This window comes from Pollicipes pollicipes, unplaced genomic scaffold (genome assembly GCF_011947565.3).
Source record: "Pollicipes pollicipes isolate AB1234 unplaced genomic scaffold, Ppol_2.1 Scaffold_4295;HRSCAF=5057_pilon_pilon_pilon, whole genome shotgun sequence".
Taxonomy (NCBI): domain Eukaryota; kingdom Metazoa; phylum Arthropoda; class Thecostraca; order Pollicipedomorpha; family Pollicipedidae; genus Pollicipes; species Pollicipes pollicipes.
The window spans coordinates 9,673,202-9,686,818 of NW_023596461.1; the positions used below are offsets into that span (position 1 = coordinate 9,673,202).

Genomic DNA, 13,617 nt, shown 5'->3' on the forward strand with positions numbered 1-13,617 from the left:
CCCAGTAACGTGTTTGGACTGACTTATCTAGTGCGGTCGCATACATCTGGGGAGATTGCATGACGCATCGAAACGTGTTTTCTCGCAAAAACACGGCGTTGATCCGTCGCTTTCTGGAGATAAGACGCACTCTATCTTGTTGTCGATGTTTTTTAAGTTGCTTTTTGACAATTCGTGCATGAGAACTGTGGACACGGCGCGTTACGTTGACAATAATATGATTAGACGTCACTGCATGTTAGCTGAAAGCCACACAAGCAGACATGCTTTGCCTTTGCCGTCGAAATCGCGGTATATCTCGTTTCCGTTGTGACTAGGGGCTAAGACAGACTAAATGGATCCTTAATTGCTATGCAATCATTTCCGAATCCAAACCAGGCGTAAGCCCGCTTAACCGATCCGACATAGGTAGCGGTCGAATCAGGGCGTGACGTCGCAAAATAAGCTAGGGTGTGGGTAGGGGAGAGAGCAGGTAAAATGGTTAAGCCTTCCCCAACATACACGAAAAAGGGGTTCTCCCCGAAATCGACCCTCTTCCTTCTCGAGGTGTGACGGTAGTGGTTGATGTGGGAGGGGGATGAGGGAGGTAGACAACTGAACCAAAAACTGCATTTTTGAACCGAACATAGTCTTTCAGTATTTGATCTTCCTTGAGTGGATCCGAAAATCTGCTGGCCTATATGGAGGCTGTACCACGGATTTGCGGTCGGGAGAACGCAAAGTTTGGTAAGTCGCTTCCTTCCACGGAATGTGATAGATGCCGTGTTAAATTCTGCGTAATTGGAGACAAGTGACATCATCACGCACGTCGAAATGTGGCTTGCGCTGCGGGTACGCTGGATCGCGGCTCTCACCTGGTGACGGCACACAAGGGTCTTGTTTCCCTCCGTGTGGGGGTGCTGGCCGCTCTGTCAGTGCTATATTGTCCGTGTTTCTTGGCTCACCTCACCTGCGCAGTGCACGTCGGTGGAGTCGCTTGTGCTCAAGCAGCACAGTGTGCCGCGTGCCCGTCTGCAACGCCGCTCCAGCCACGTGTCGGCCGTTTCAGGGCGACTCGCAGGATTTCATCGAGCTGCTGGCGCGGCTGCAGAACAGCCGGCTGGACGACCAGCGCTGCGTGCTGCCCGCCTACTTCAACGCCTCGGTGAGTACGCAGCTCGCGAGCCGGAGTCCTCCGACTCGGTCCCGGTCCCGGTCCCGGTCCCGGTCCCGGTCCCGGGGGCGTGAGGCCCGGCCCGGCCTGGCGGGTCGGGTTTTCACTCCAGCGACTCAGAACGCACGGGCGGCGTGAAGGCGGTGACGCTAATAGCCGGCATAGTTAGCGCGACTCCGTGAAGGCATCTGCCGCGTGGATAGCCGGACGCGTATGGATGTCGCTTATCCCCGGGCCTTGTCTCTGGAGGCTTAATGGATGTCCTCGGTGGCCCGCTCAGACAGCGGAAGCTATTGTTCTCCTCTGCTTGCTCACGTTAGGGTTCTGGCGGCCCCGCGAACCTCCCGAACTGAAAATGACAAAATGATGCGGAAGGCTTCGCTCCTGCGCCTTTGTCCGGCTTATCAAGATGTGTAATGTGACATTTACCGAGCAAAACCATTGATAAATCGAAGGAGGTCAGAAGGTTAAAAAGACTGCGACTGACTTCTCTCGCTTTGTATGGAAACCAGGGGCCCGTGTCGTTTGACAACGGGCGTTTCCCGGTCTTTGGAATGTCCCAGTTGTCAGATTCTCCGTGTCGATTATCGGGTATTTGTTCGGGCATGTCAAACGGGTTGTTTAGGGTTGTAGGGTGGTATTCAGTCTTAAGCGTCATGGCCATTGACGTTAAATGATCTGTCGCGATTTTCGGATGGTCTGTCCGAGAGTGTGGAGTGGTTTGTCCCGGAATGTTGGATGGTCTGTCCAGAAGTGCCGGATGGTCTGTCCCGGAATGGTGGCTGGTCTGTCACGAAATGTCAAATATCCTGCTCCTGAATGTCGGATGGTCGTCAGTCCGGAGTATCGGATGGTTTGTCCCTGAGTGTCGGATGGTCTGCCGCTGCGGGTGCATGGTGGGATGGTCTGTCGCTACGGGTAGCGGATGGTCCGTGCCGGAATGCCAGACGGGCTGTCTCGGAACGCCGGTCTTTCCCGGATCCCGGACTGTCTGATGGCCCGTCTGTGGTCTGCCCGGGATCGCTTCCTCCCACCCCCGCCGTCGGGCGGCCCGCAAGCTTGGTTGAATCACCGCCTGAGGGCGCTGCGGCGGCGGCTCGATCCGGCCCGCCCCGCCGCCGCTCCCTCCGTCGCTGCTCGGAGCGCCAGGCGGCTGACCCCGGGTCCGACCCGACGTCTAGCATCGCTGCAGCTGGCCGGCACACCACCTGTCCGCGGGGGTTGCGTCGCTACTTTCGCTGTGTGCTGCTGACGAGGTTCGGACGGGTCGGCGCGGCGCACCTGCGGGCTGTCGACGCTGCGGCCATCTGCGGCTCTTTCTCTCTCTCACACTCGTCAGCGGCGGACCGCCAGCCTCGTGGCTGATGTATGCGGCCGCCCGGCGCCGCCGGTCGCACGTCACGTGTCGTAACACGGCGGGGGGTGGCCAGCCGGCATCTGTTTTCATTACGCGCCGGCCGACCACACGTGATTCAGCTCGGCGCGCGCCATCGGGAAATAAATGACGCCGGCTGTCACGAACTGTTGGTGGGAGGCGTGTCCTCGACCTCGTTCTTTCGTCGGCTACCTCTGCCAGCGCTGCGGTTATTCAATCACCTGTATTGGATTGCCGCTCGCTTCGCCCGACCTGTTCTCGTTTTGCCGTCATTTGTAATCGCCCAGCTTAGCAGTCCTCAGCCCATCAGCCTGTGTCACATTATGTCGGACATTGCGTCGCCTGAGTAGGAAAGCGAGATGGCATGCGCCAGCCGTAAGTCACATCTATGACCTTGAACTTACGACGACCGTAACAAATTAATACGTACATTTGAAATTTCGCCCGCGGACTTCGCAGCTTTTCACTTTCCACCTTTGTCATCCCGCCTATTACCATTTCAAATCGTCAGCTTGGAGAGTGAATTACCTTTGAGTGTAAAAACATTTTAATGGGATTGGTTGTGTTTTAACAAGCGTGAAAGTAATTGTTACCGTCCCTCGTGGTGAGCGTACGTCAGTGCAGGATTGCATCACGGCCACCCCATGTGGCCTTCTCGGGGGGTGGAGGAAATGAGGACAGGTCATTTGGCTTCGCGTGTCATGGATGTGTCCCAAGCTGTTTGAATGCATCATGCCAGAGGTTTTGCCAATACTCTGTTATGAGGAGGATCAAGATTAGCTAACAGTAATTGCACTATTCCAGGCGGTCACCCATAATGAGGTGATATGTGTCGTCATGCTAGCGTGAATCGAATACACCGGCCTGTGTGACAGCTAGGAGGGTGACAAACGCGGTAGTACCGAAGCGCAGGCCCTTTGTCGGAGGTTTTCACGATCTTCAGTCTGTCTCGTCGTCTTGCGCTCATGCCATTAAAATGTTGGTTTGCTAAAAATGTCATTAAAATGTTGCAATCTATGTAATGTCTAATTATGGCACAGATTGTTTGCAAAATCAGCCCAGTTTGTGAGAACATGAAGGACGTTGTGGCATACAATTAGTGAACTGGTTTCATGTAAACCACTGCGACTTTTGAAAGCCATTTTTTCCTGCGCCGCTAGCAACAACACAGCCAAAATTGTTGTTAAATTTAATGTTTTGCACATAACTATTTAACGTTTAGGTCTTCGGCAAATACGGACCGCTGTGAATACTCCGAACCTGCCATCCCGGCAGGGAAGCCTCAGCTGAGCGGAGTAACTCCACCAGTAGATATGAACGTTTATTTCTAGTTATAGTCTGTTGTGCTAGTAGTCAGGTATCTGACGCTCTACCAAACAGTAGAAGCGTATCCTCACATTCACCATAGTCGCTTTCAATATTTTACTGGGTTTTTCAATATTTGTATTGTTAGTTATGTTTATCAAAATTATTTCCCTTAGTATCTATATACGCTGCGTGCGTAGCTAGCGCACGCACACACACACACATACATGCACGCGTTCACCTACGAGCTCGCGCATAGTCAGGCTCGCATTTGCCCTCTCCAGGTCCGAGCCTGGCGTATATTATAGCGCCGCTATTTCGCTATGGTTTCGCCGCCGTGCCTTGACTGCCACTTCTCTGCATGCATGAGTGATGCGACGAGGGGTCGACCGAGCCGAGGATGGTTATCGGCATTCATGGATGCCGCTCGCCGGCGCCATGGGTGCGTTCTGTGGTCATGAATTACCGGCTTATTTATCCACTAGCTCAACGTTAAGCCCGGCGGAGGATGTGTGGCAAGACGAGCGCTGGGTGAATTACTGACCCGGGTTTCGCAGCCTGTTGGGTAGAGACGTGCCATCACTGGTTATCATTCCACGCCGTGACGTGGGTGGACGGTGATGGGTTAATGGGCGGGTTTCGTCGAATCGGAATCAAGCAGTTGAGGTCAGTGGTGGGCCAAGTTCAACGCTGGTGGTCTGGTCTAATCAGAAGTCATCGATGTTGGTCATGTCTGGTATGCATCGATGCGACACCTGTACGGAACCGAATCCATTAGTCGTATCCAGATCCGATCTGAAGCGGTCCCTTACTGCCAGGCCTTAATATGGATCATTTAGTGATGACCTGGTCTAATTTGAATCAAACATATTGACCAAGTTTAATGTCTAAATTAATTCCAGTGCCAGTGTTTCAGTGGGATTTGTCATTTACTCACAGTCATTTTCAGGACAGGCTTCTGGGGCCAAACACTGCGGGTATTATGCTCACCATTGTCGGGGATTACAAGCAAACACAGCTACCGATTCTGCACTAGATTTACCGCTGCTGTTCTCGTATTTTAATGCGTTTCTGGCACCGAATTATACCAACATTTGATTATTTTTCGGACCTTAAATGCTGGGTCCATTCATTAACCCTTGATGTACGATCACCTGAGAAGTTGGAAGAAACCGGTTTACTTGTACACATTTTCACACAAAACATTTTTCAAACCAATGACAAAAGGACAGGTCACCCAAGGTTGCAATGGGTAATCCTCTCTACAAGGCTACTGTGTGTAACCTGATTAAACTTAAACTTTCAACATCGTTAGCATGACTTGCACCTTCATTAAAGAAAGACAACGTTTGTTTTGATGTCAGCTTCAAACTTCTGTAGGCATTTTTACGGATGCTACAATGCCCCGAAGTTGACACATTGTTTGGATTATTTGTGAGGTAGTTAACGTCGTCCGTTACGTCATCAGTCATGGCCCAGATATCAACATAATGTTTTTTGACGTAAAAATGACAAGAGCTATCGACTTTCTTTACAATTTCTGCGGTCCGATAATTATATACTGAGATAATAGGCAGGGCTTCAATTAACCTCCAGGCGGCGACGGCTTGCGCAACACCTTAAACAGCACCGGGCTGAAATATGCCACGGGGTAACTAAAATACTGGCGCTGAGCCTTCGTAAAAATGCTTGGGATTGGTATGTTCTGAATCCTACCGCGCACGCGTCATTCAGCCAGGCTCATCGAAACATGACGGCAGTTTGGATCAAAAGTGCCGGAAGTTCAAACGAATTGCCAAGGTGTGTCGCTTAGCAACGATGGCCTCAGTAGTAACCGGCGGGTCAGGCAGTGGCAATGTTAAGTGAAGATCTTTCACGCACAACTCGGATTTCCGGTCCTTTCCTGACCACTCGTGTTCAGGACCGAGTGTTTTGTCCCGAATGAATTTCATATGAAACGAGTTTTAAATATCCGAAAAAATGTTGGGACTTGTTACATTTTGAAAGGTTGAAGCTAGTCGCATACTTGTTCATGTCATAGGCATTGCAATGCCGTCAGTATAAACACACAGGTGCTAAAATCTAACCAGCAGTTTTCGAACTGGTTTGGAGCTATCTTTGTAACACGTTGCTAGGATTTAAAAGGATTATGCCTGTAAGGAAAGTTTCACTTTCACGGATTATCACTGAAGCGAGGGCAATACTTTCAGCGGTAGCTTATGCCGAAGGTCGGTAAATTCGTCACTATCCACTGCAAGGTGGGCCTTTGGTCACTGCGTCGTTCTACTGTGACATGAATCAGCGCAGCGATGCCGATGCAGCTCCGCGGTGTGCGGCTTCCATAGAGCACATGTGGAAGAGAACTCCGCAGGCGTGCTGCAGCATCAAGATCGATCTGTGAGACATGAATTAGCGCCGCGATGCCGATGCAGCTCCTCAGTGTGCGGCTTCCACAGGACGTCAATTAGCGCCGCGATGCCGATGCAGCTCCGCGGTGTGCGGCTTCCATAGAACGTGAATTAGCGCCACGATGCTGATGCAGCTCCGCAGTGTGCGGCTTCCATAGAGCACATGTGGAAGAGAACTCCGCAGGCGTGCTGCGGCGTCAAGATCGATCGGCAGGCAAAAACGAAAAATGACATGATGGTTAGGAGAAAGTGCTTCAACTTTCCACGCATGCAACCTGAAGTATAATTGCTGTTCTCAGTTCCTAAGCTGTGCTTTACATGACTTTAAATGACATGTGGGCCTATGTTCGACATAATGGTTTTGTTGTCAACGCGAGGAGACGTTTCCAAATACGTTGCTTCACCCTGACATCAGATATTCTCAATCTACAGCGCATACAGAGATGTGTAGATATCTAGAGGTGGTTTGTCCTCACCAGACGAGAAAAGAACCCTAGGAGCCCTCCTAAGGTTTTAGGTAACTTATTAGCATGCGCTTAGCACGGGGCCGATGCTTGATCGTGCTTTCATTTGGATTAAAATCGCCGTGATGTTCTATGTTTTTCATCATTTAAGGAAGAATTCTGTGACTCTGGGTCATCGTGCCATCTTATAAGTCTGGTTTGAGGCTGACGTGGTCGACATGAGTTCCACACCTCTTTGTGGAAGTCATGTCGACCGCGTTTGGCTCCTGCGATCAGACACCCGATAATGCGTGTTCGATATTGGATGTGCGTTTTAGACTGCTGTCCTTGAGATGGTCAATTATATCATACAGCATAAAGATTCGGCTCGAAACTTTAGTCTTATGAGCGTGCGCTAGTTAACTTGTCACATAGAAACATTTCAAGGAAAATCTTCGGCACTTTATGCCTGAAAGAACTTTTTGCAGTTCACATTCAGATGCATTAATGGCGGCTGGAAAAATAGATTATTTAGCGTCTTTCGTATCGCGGTTTTGCCCTGCTCGTTTGTTGAAAAAGCTGAATTGTGTCCACGTGGGATGGTTGGAATTCTATGAACTGATTTGACACGCGACACGTCACGACGACGGATGGGCCGATACTGATGAAGGATGGCTACATTTTACCGAGAGATACGCAATGTCGCTTGACCCAGTCATGTGACGCATATGTATTGAGGTTTAAAGTTCTAAATGCTTTATGGAGCTTCCATATATTGGATACGCGCGGAACTGGGAGAATGGGTTTTCATGGCGCCTAACCGATGTGTAAAAAGAAATGGAAATGTTACCCATACGCCCACGCTTGGTAGCAAGTCATATGTAATTCCTTTTATATTTTAAAACCTTTAAGCTGGACATGGACCCAATTGAAGGTCAAACGAACGTTATCTTTTGCAACGTTACACTTGCCCGTGTAACCAGGGAACGCTTGCCTCAGCCCGCACATTCGGTGTGTAATTTATCAAAGAGGGCTCTTAAAGTGGCCATAAACGTGATCATGATTTATGGACGCTCCTATTTCATTACAAAGCATGGTGGGTAGATTGACGAGGGCGGTCGTTGTGAGTGGTTGGTGCGGTGCGAACGCCCGCCAACGTCCAACGACACCATTCCACTACAATTTTGGCTATTCGATGCCACTTACCATATCATTCTAGCATGTTTATGGCTCTAAGCTCTTTGCCAATTCTTCTATTTTATATACCACGCAGAGGATTGGCAGGTCTCGTCATGCGACACCACCGCCACCTATCAGTGAAACCCAATACTCATGGTTGAAGCTCGAGTGCGCTGCTATAGGTGACGCCACTAACGAATTAGGGACCGGTTAGTTTCTTTGTATAGAGGGCGCCGTTTGCGGTGCGCCGTGGGCCGATCAGGCAGTGTCCTAGAATTGCCGACTTTGGGTGTAAAGCAACACGCTGCGAGGAGGAATTTCTCTCTCCTTTTCCCCATATTTTATGTAAATTTTTCACTCCCGCCTTACATTGTCTAATCGCACATGCCAAACCCATATTTCCCTTTCTGAGGTTTTTAGATGTCATACAAAATCGAGCTCACTTGAAGCCACCATGCATATACAGGGCTCCACAGAACCTGGACACCTATGGCCATGTCTTGCCTCACGTAAACTGAATCATGTCCATGTATGCACAGAGCAAGGGCGCCAGGTACCTTCAAGCCCAAGACCCCCCCCCCCCCCCACACCCCCCCCCCCCCCGGCGACTCCAGCCGCTTGCACGCATCAAGCTTGGTTTGTGTACAAAAGGCATTACAATCGGCGGCAGTGTACCAAATGCAAGGTTTTCACGCATCCCCAATTTTTTGTCTCACCACCACACCACGGAAGCAGAGCCTGGTGGAAACACCAGCAAGGCCTGGTAGATAATTTTGCTCCAGGTATTTCTTCTACCCGAAGAAACTTGACGACTAAATCGCATCACTCCCGAAATGCTGCCGTGAAAAATTCAAGAAATGTCTTCTTAATAAAATTTACAAGATGAATATCACAATTTGAGCATTTATTTTAACAGCTTTTAAATCAAATCAGCTGCTAACAAAAGTTTTCCAAAAGGTATCAGTCTTTATATTTATTTAACTACTTTTGTTTTTCTTGGTATCATATGAGTGTGATACCACTTTATTTTTTCTTACTTTCCCATTACTTTAGAGGTACCATCTGTTGCTCAAAATGTTGACCTATTTCCGTGCAAGATATTCCAAGTGCAAACTTGCGCGTATTTTGTACATAAATTCGATTAATTCGGCAGCCGCCCAAACATGTTTGGTATGCACCCAAGAGTGAACAATTCACAAGGAATGAAGGAGGCAATTTAAAGCATGAAACTTATTTTTACCGCCATTTTTGCCCTGTTAAACCCTCGGTTAGCCATTTTTAGTTCATGGCGGTACTCGATAATGATAAATTTAAGCCTTTCGAGTGTGTAACTCACCAGGCTACCTGACAAGCCTATCCTTTTGCTGTCATATAGAGCTTTGGGACAGACCTGACGCAGCTAATACAGAAGTGTTTGGTGGCGAAATTCTGCCCTCCGGAAATGTTTATCATGCACACCTATTACTTGTTTCACGTTTTAATATCGTAGGTTGGTGGACGTGATTGCTATTCATATTTGGGGAGTGAGTGGGATGACTCTATCTGTCAGCAAACTGTGCAAACTGTGGTGCTGACTTTTTGTTTTGGGGGACCAGGAAGAAGTGTGCCCTGAAAAAGCCAGTGGGCCTTCTGCGAACCAAGTAATTGCTTGCCTCACCTGCTTTCACCACGCGATCTGTAACCATAGTTAGCCATTTGCTGTTTTAAGCCATCAAATTTTGTCTAAGGCAAAGTATGATGCCACAAGGCATGCAATGGCTTATTTTGTTTCATATTCTCGATAACTTGTCCCATTTTTTTAAGTGGCCCCTCATGGTTGCTTTAACCAGATGTTTTCCATAGTTGTCATGGTTAGCTGACTGGCAATATGGTGCTAATATGCACCATATTTTTAACACTGGAATGCTCTAAGCTGCATAACAGTTATAATATGATGTAAATATCAGCATTAAGCAAATATTCAGACCATTCCATTGAAAATATGAAGCCAACATCTCAAACTATGTCATTAAATGTGAATTAGCAAGCCTAAATAGATGCCTTTGCTGCAGCTGAAAAGACAAGCAAAATGTTTTCATTTGCATGTTGTCAACTTTGTCTGATGTCAACAGGCATACACAAATAAACTGAATCCAAATGCAAGTTGACACCAGCCAAAAAATGAGCTTTATCATGGTTTTATCACAGGTGCTGCCATCAACAGATAGGTGAGCTGAGATGACATTCAACATATGGGCTACTCTAATTTGGATTAAGCTGGTTAAGTGCATGGCAAGTGACAAAAGGAATTTCGCAGAAATCAGTAACTCACAACTGCTGCTGTGATACCAACAGGTTAGACAGGATGAGATAAAGTAAGGTCTCTTTAGGTTAGGCATAGTTAGGCTACTTTCATGGAAATGAGCCTTGGTATTTTGTAAGAAACAGTGACAAAATGTTCGTTTTCCCTGACCCCATCTTAACAGAAGCGAGAGGTATGTGTACTGTGCTTGACTTGGTGATGACCTACTGTGTAGGAGTACAAGTTTTTTTTTGAGTGCTTTATCCCTGTTGGATTTTCTGTTGTTATTTTGTTGTTTAATTCCTTTGCTTTGTTTTGTGTTAGAAATGCTGTGGAAGGATAGTGCAAAGTGCAGCATCCAATTATTGGTGTTGCTAATTTGTTTTGCCCATTACACTGTCATGAAGTTGCTACGCTTCAATGTATTCTGTTTCACTTTAATGGCCTAAGATGTCACTAGTCAGGCACCCACATCAGTCACTAGCTCATAATTTCCATCTTTCGTCAATGGAATTTTTCACTCCCGGACGGTCTTTTTGCGATGGAACTTTTCACTTCTACCCTAGTTCAAAACAATTCTAGCTCACTGCGATCAAGGGCTCCAGTGCTGTTTATAGGTGGCGCTACTTACCGCTCCATGTGTTGTGCGTTACTAAAGTTGGAAAAAAAAACACGAACTGAGTCGTTTCACTGAGCTTACCACCTCAGTGAGGCCGAGCTGCTTTGGTCAAGCCGAAGCAGCTACATTGTCTTTCAAGTTCCTACTTCTGAATCAAAAACATGATATGCATGGAGGGCCGTGCGTCGTGAGTGACCCCAACGAGTGGTGCTCCTCGGGATACGCGATTCTGCCATGGAACCTCCCCACACTGAAAAGGCTAAGCAAGATCTTCAATCACCAGCCATGAGAGCTGTTAAGCAGCCACGCAGTCCCAATCGCCTAGGGTTTGTCAGCCTGGGTTCCTGCGACGCAGAACCTATGTCACCGAATCGACAAAGCAGTCCATTTCGCCAAGCACGTGGTAGACAAGTGTTAGTCCGATGGCGTCCAAAAAGGCGGATGAGAATCCGGCCGAATGCAGTTTGAGACGATCATAAGAGAGACCACACACCAGTACACTCTGCGCAACTGCACTCCAGCTAGTTGAGGCGCCAACACTTCTCCAGCTTTTTCATGACGTGCCGGGCTGACATACCGGAGCGCACCAACCGCGACACCACCTGTCCAATAATACACAAGCACCAACGCACCATTATCCTCGAAGATGGTCACAAAGCCGAAGCCACCCAAGGCCAAGCGGCATCGGTGATCGTGCGCCGGGCTAACAGCTGAGCGAGCTTCAGGAGGTCAACAACAGCAGGTCGGGCGCCCCGGTGATGACAATCAGGATGTTGAGAGAGCGTTATTAGCGCCCCTTAAACATGATCTCGGCGCCCGTTATACGATACGATATGTTTAAGTTATGTGCGGTGGTGTGCGTGCGTGTTGTGCTGTTTTATTTCTTTAAGATTAATATCTTTCGTTTCAATTATAGTTTCGTATTGTGCCGAATTTGTGATTCAGTGGTAATCACTTGCCGTGAAATCAGTATTTGTTGGAATCTGTTACAATGTGAAGAAAAAAGCGTACCATGTATGCGGAAGTCCAAGAAGCCGCCTTATTGCCTGTTAGCCGCCCATTGCACACGGCTTTACATAGCACAGCAGGGAACACGCCGGTGCTTTGATTTGCACCGCAGGGATCCGTACACCATCAACTTTTCGTCTGCAGACCCACGCTTCCGGGCGCCAGTTACTAAAGATAGAGAAATTTGAGCTGATCCGTGTGAGCAAGTGCGGTAAGTTCCGAAACAAAGCTGTAGTTTTCCCCGCGAAATTCGCCACGGGATGCGAGTTTGATGCCTTAAGCCATGAGAGCGGACTTCTAAAATCGAGAACCTTTCGGAGGACAGCTGAAGCGCTGGCTCATTCCTCGCACGGTCAGTCTTGCGCGGCTGGTCGGCTGGGCCGCAGCAGGAGACGGCCTAGGGTCACTCTGTATTAGCCGTTTGTACTAGCCTTTTATTAATCGTCAACGAGAGACTTGGTTCAAACTGTTGTTGAAAAGAACATAAGCATGCATTTAAGGCGCATGTGATCCGTTTGAATTTGAGGGCATACCGGGCTGGTTCCGTTCTCATGCCCTTACCCGGTTTGATTGGGAATGCGAAATCGTTTCCCGGTTGAGGCAGCTTCCCACAGCTGTAATTAGCTGTCATGTACAACGTTGCGTGATGGCGGGCTCGGATGGCATGAACGTGATGGCGAAAAACACACGGAGAGGTCGCTGCTCTTCAAACTTGCCCTGTCACCTGTGGTAAAGATAAAGAGATGACTCAAAAAGTGAGGGTGCAAAAATCAACGTTGAAGTCGATTGTTGTCATTCATCGCCATTTGGTTAATGGTCAGCAATCGCGGAAAGTGGGTATGCCATAGCACCTACGAACCCCTCCCCCCCCCCCCCCTCCTTCACCTTCGTCGGTACACCAGTATGGTTTACTTTCTAGTTGCATTTGTCGGCCTGTATTTTTAATGACCTTTGATCTTTTTGGACCGCAATGATTATGCGGTAACAGCTATCTGACTTGCGTGAACATCATGTCCGTTCTGGCCAATTCACTCTCCAATTCGCGTGCTTTGTGGAGAGCTGAGGCGAGTACCACAGAGTTTGCAGATCCTGCCGAGATTAACATCATGACAGACGCAAAGCGTGGCCAACATGGCACGACCGGTCACGGAGCGTTTCAAGGATGCGAACCATACAAGAATGGGAATCATGGTTTGAATGAAGCGCTGCTTAGGCCTTCATAACACCACAACAAACCCCTGCCGGAGTTTGCATCCGTCCCCAAGGCGTGTGCTTGTGGTATGGCGTGGTCCGCTCACCAGGAGGTCTCGAGGTGGTCGCCCGCTCGGCGGCGGCTGACGCAGGCCTCCTGTCCACCTCCCGTCCGTTTCGGGCCGGCCCTCTCTGGACGGCGGTGACACGGCGTGTCGCCACGGTCGCCGAGTTGTTTGCGTTAGCGAGCTGGTGGGTGTTTCAATCTCGCTGTCCTGGGGCGTGTCACCAACAGCCGGGCGCGTTTCGCGGAAGGGTCCGGGCCGCCATGTGGCGAACGCTTTGCCGAGGCAAAGGCTGCTCAAACATGTTCAATGAACGCATTCTTCCAACCTGCGTGAACCGGAGCGACTTGGAAGTGTAGGAATGGTGTCGCTGCTGGTTCTTGAATGTCATCAGTGCGGTTATTGCCTACACAATACCTACCTCTGAAATTATTATATCAATCATACTAAGACGCTTTTAGAGGAGGATGGAGCAAAATGTGCAAAATCTAAGCATTATGCCGGACGCAAATTACATGGCAGGCATATACTTCAATCGGCGTCTTTCCAACGGATCAGTTTTTCCCCGAATTACAAAGTAAAACACAGCC

General features: G+C 48.9%; 1 protein-coding gene across 1 annotated transcript in view; it reads left to right on the forward strand.

The window, feature by feature from the left end:
* Positions 1-1,052: 1,052 nt before the first annotated feature.
* LOC119096362 (rap1 GTPase-activating protein 1-like) overlaps positions 1,053-13,617 on the forward strand; it is a 47,254-nt gene continuing 34,689 nt past the window's right edge. The window contains 1 exon segment of the mRNA XM_037219214.1: positions 1,053-1,144. The gene's annotated coding sequence lies outside the window, so the exon portion shown is untranslated.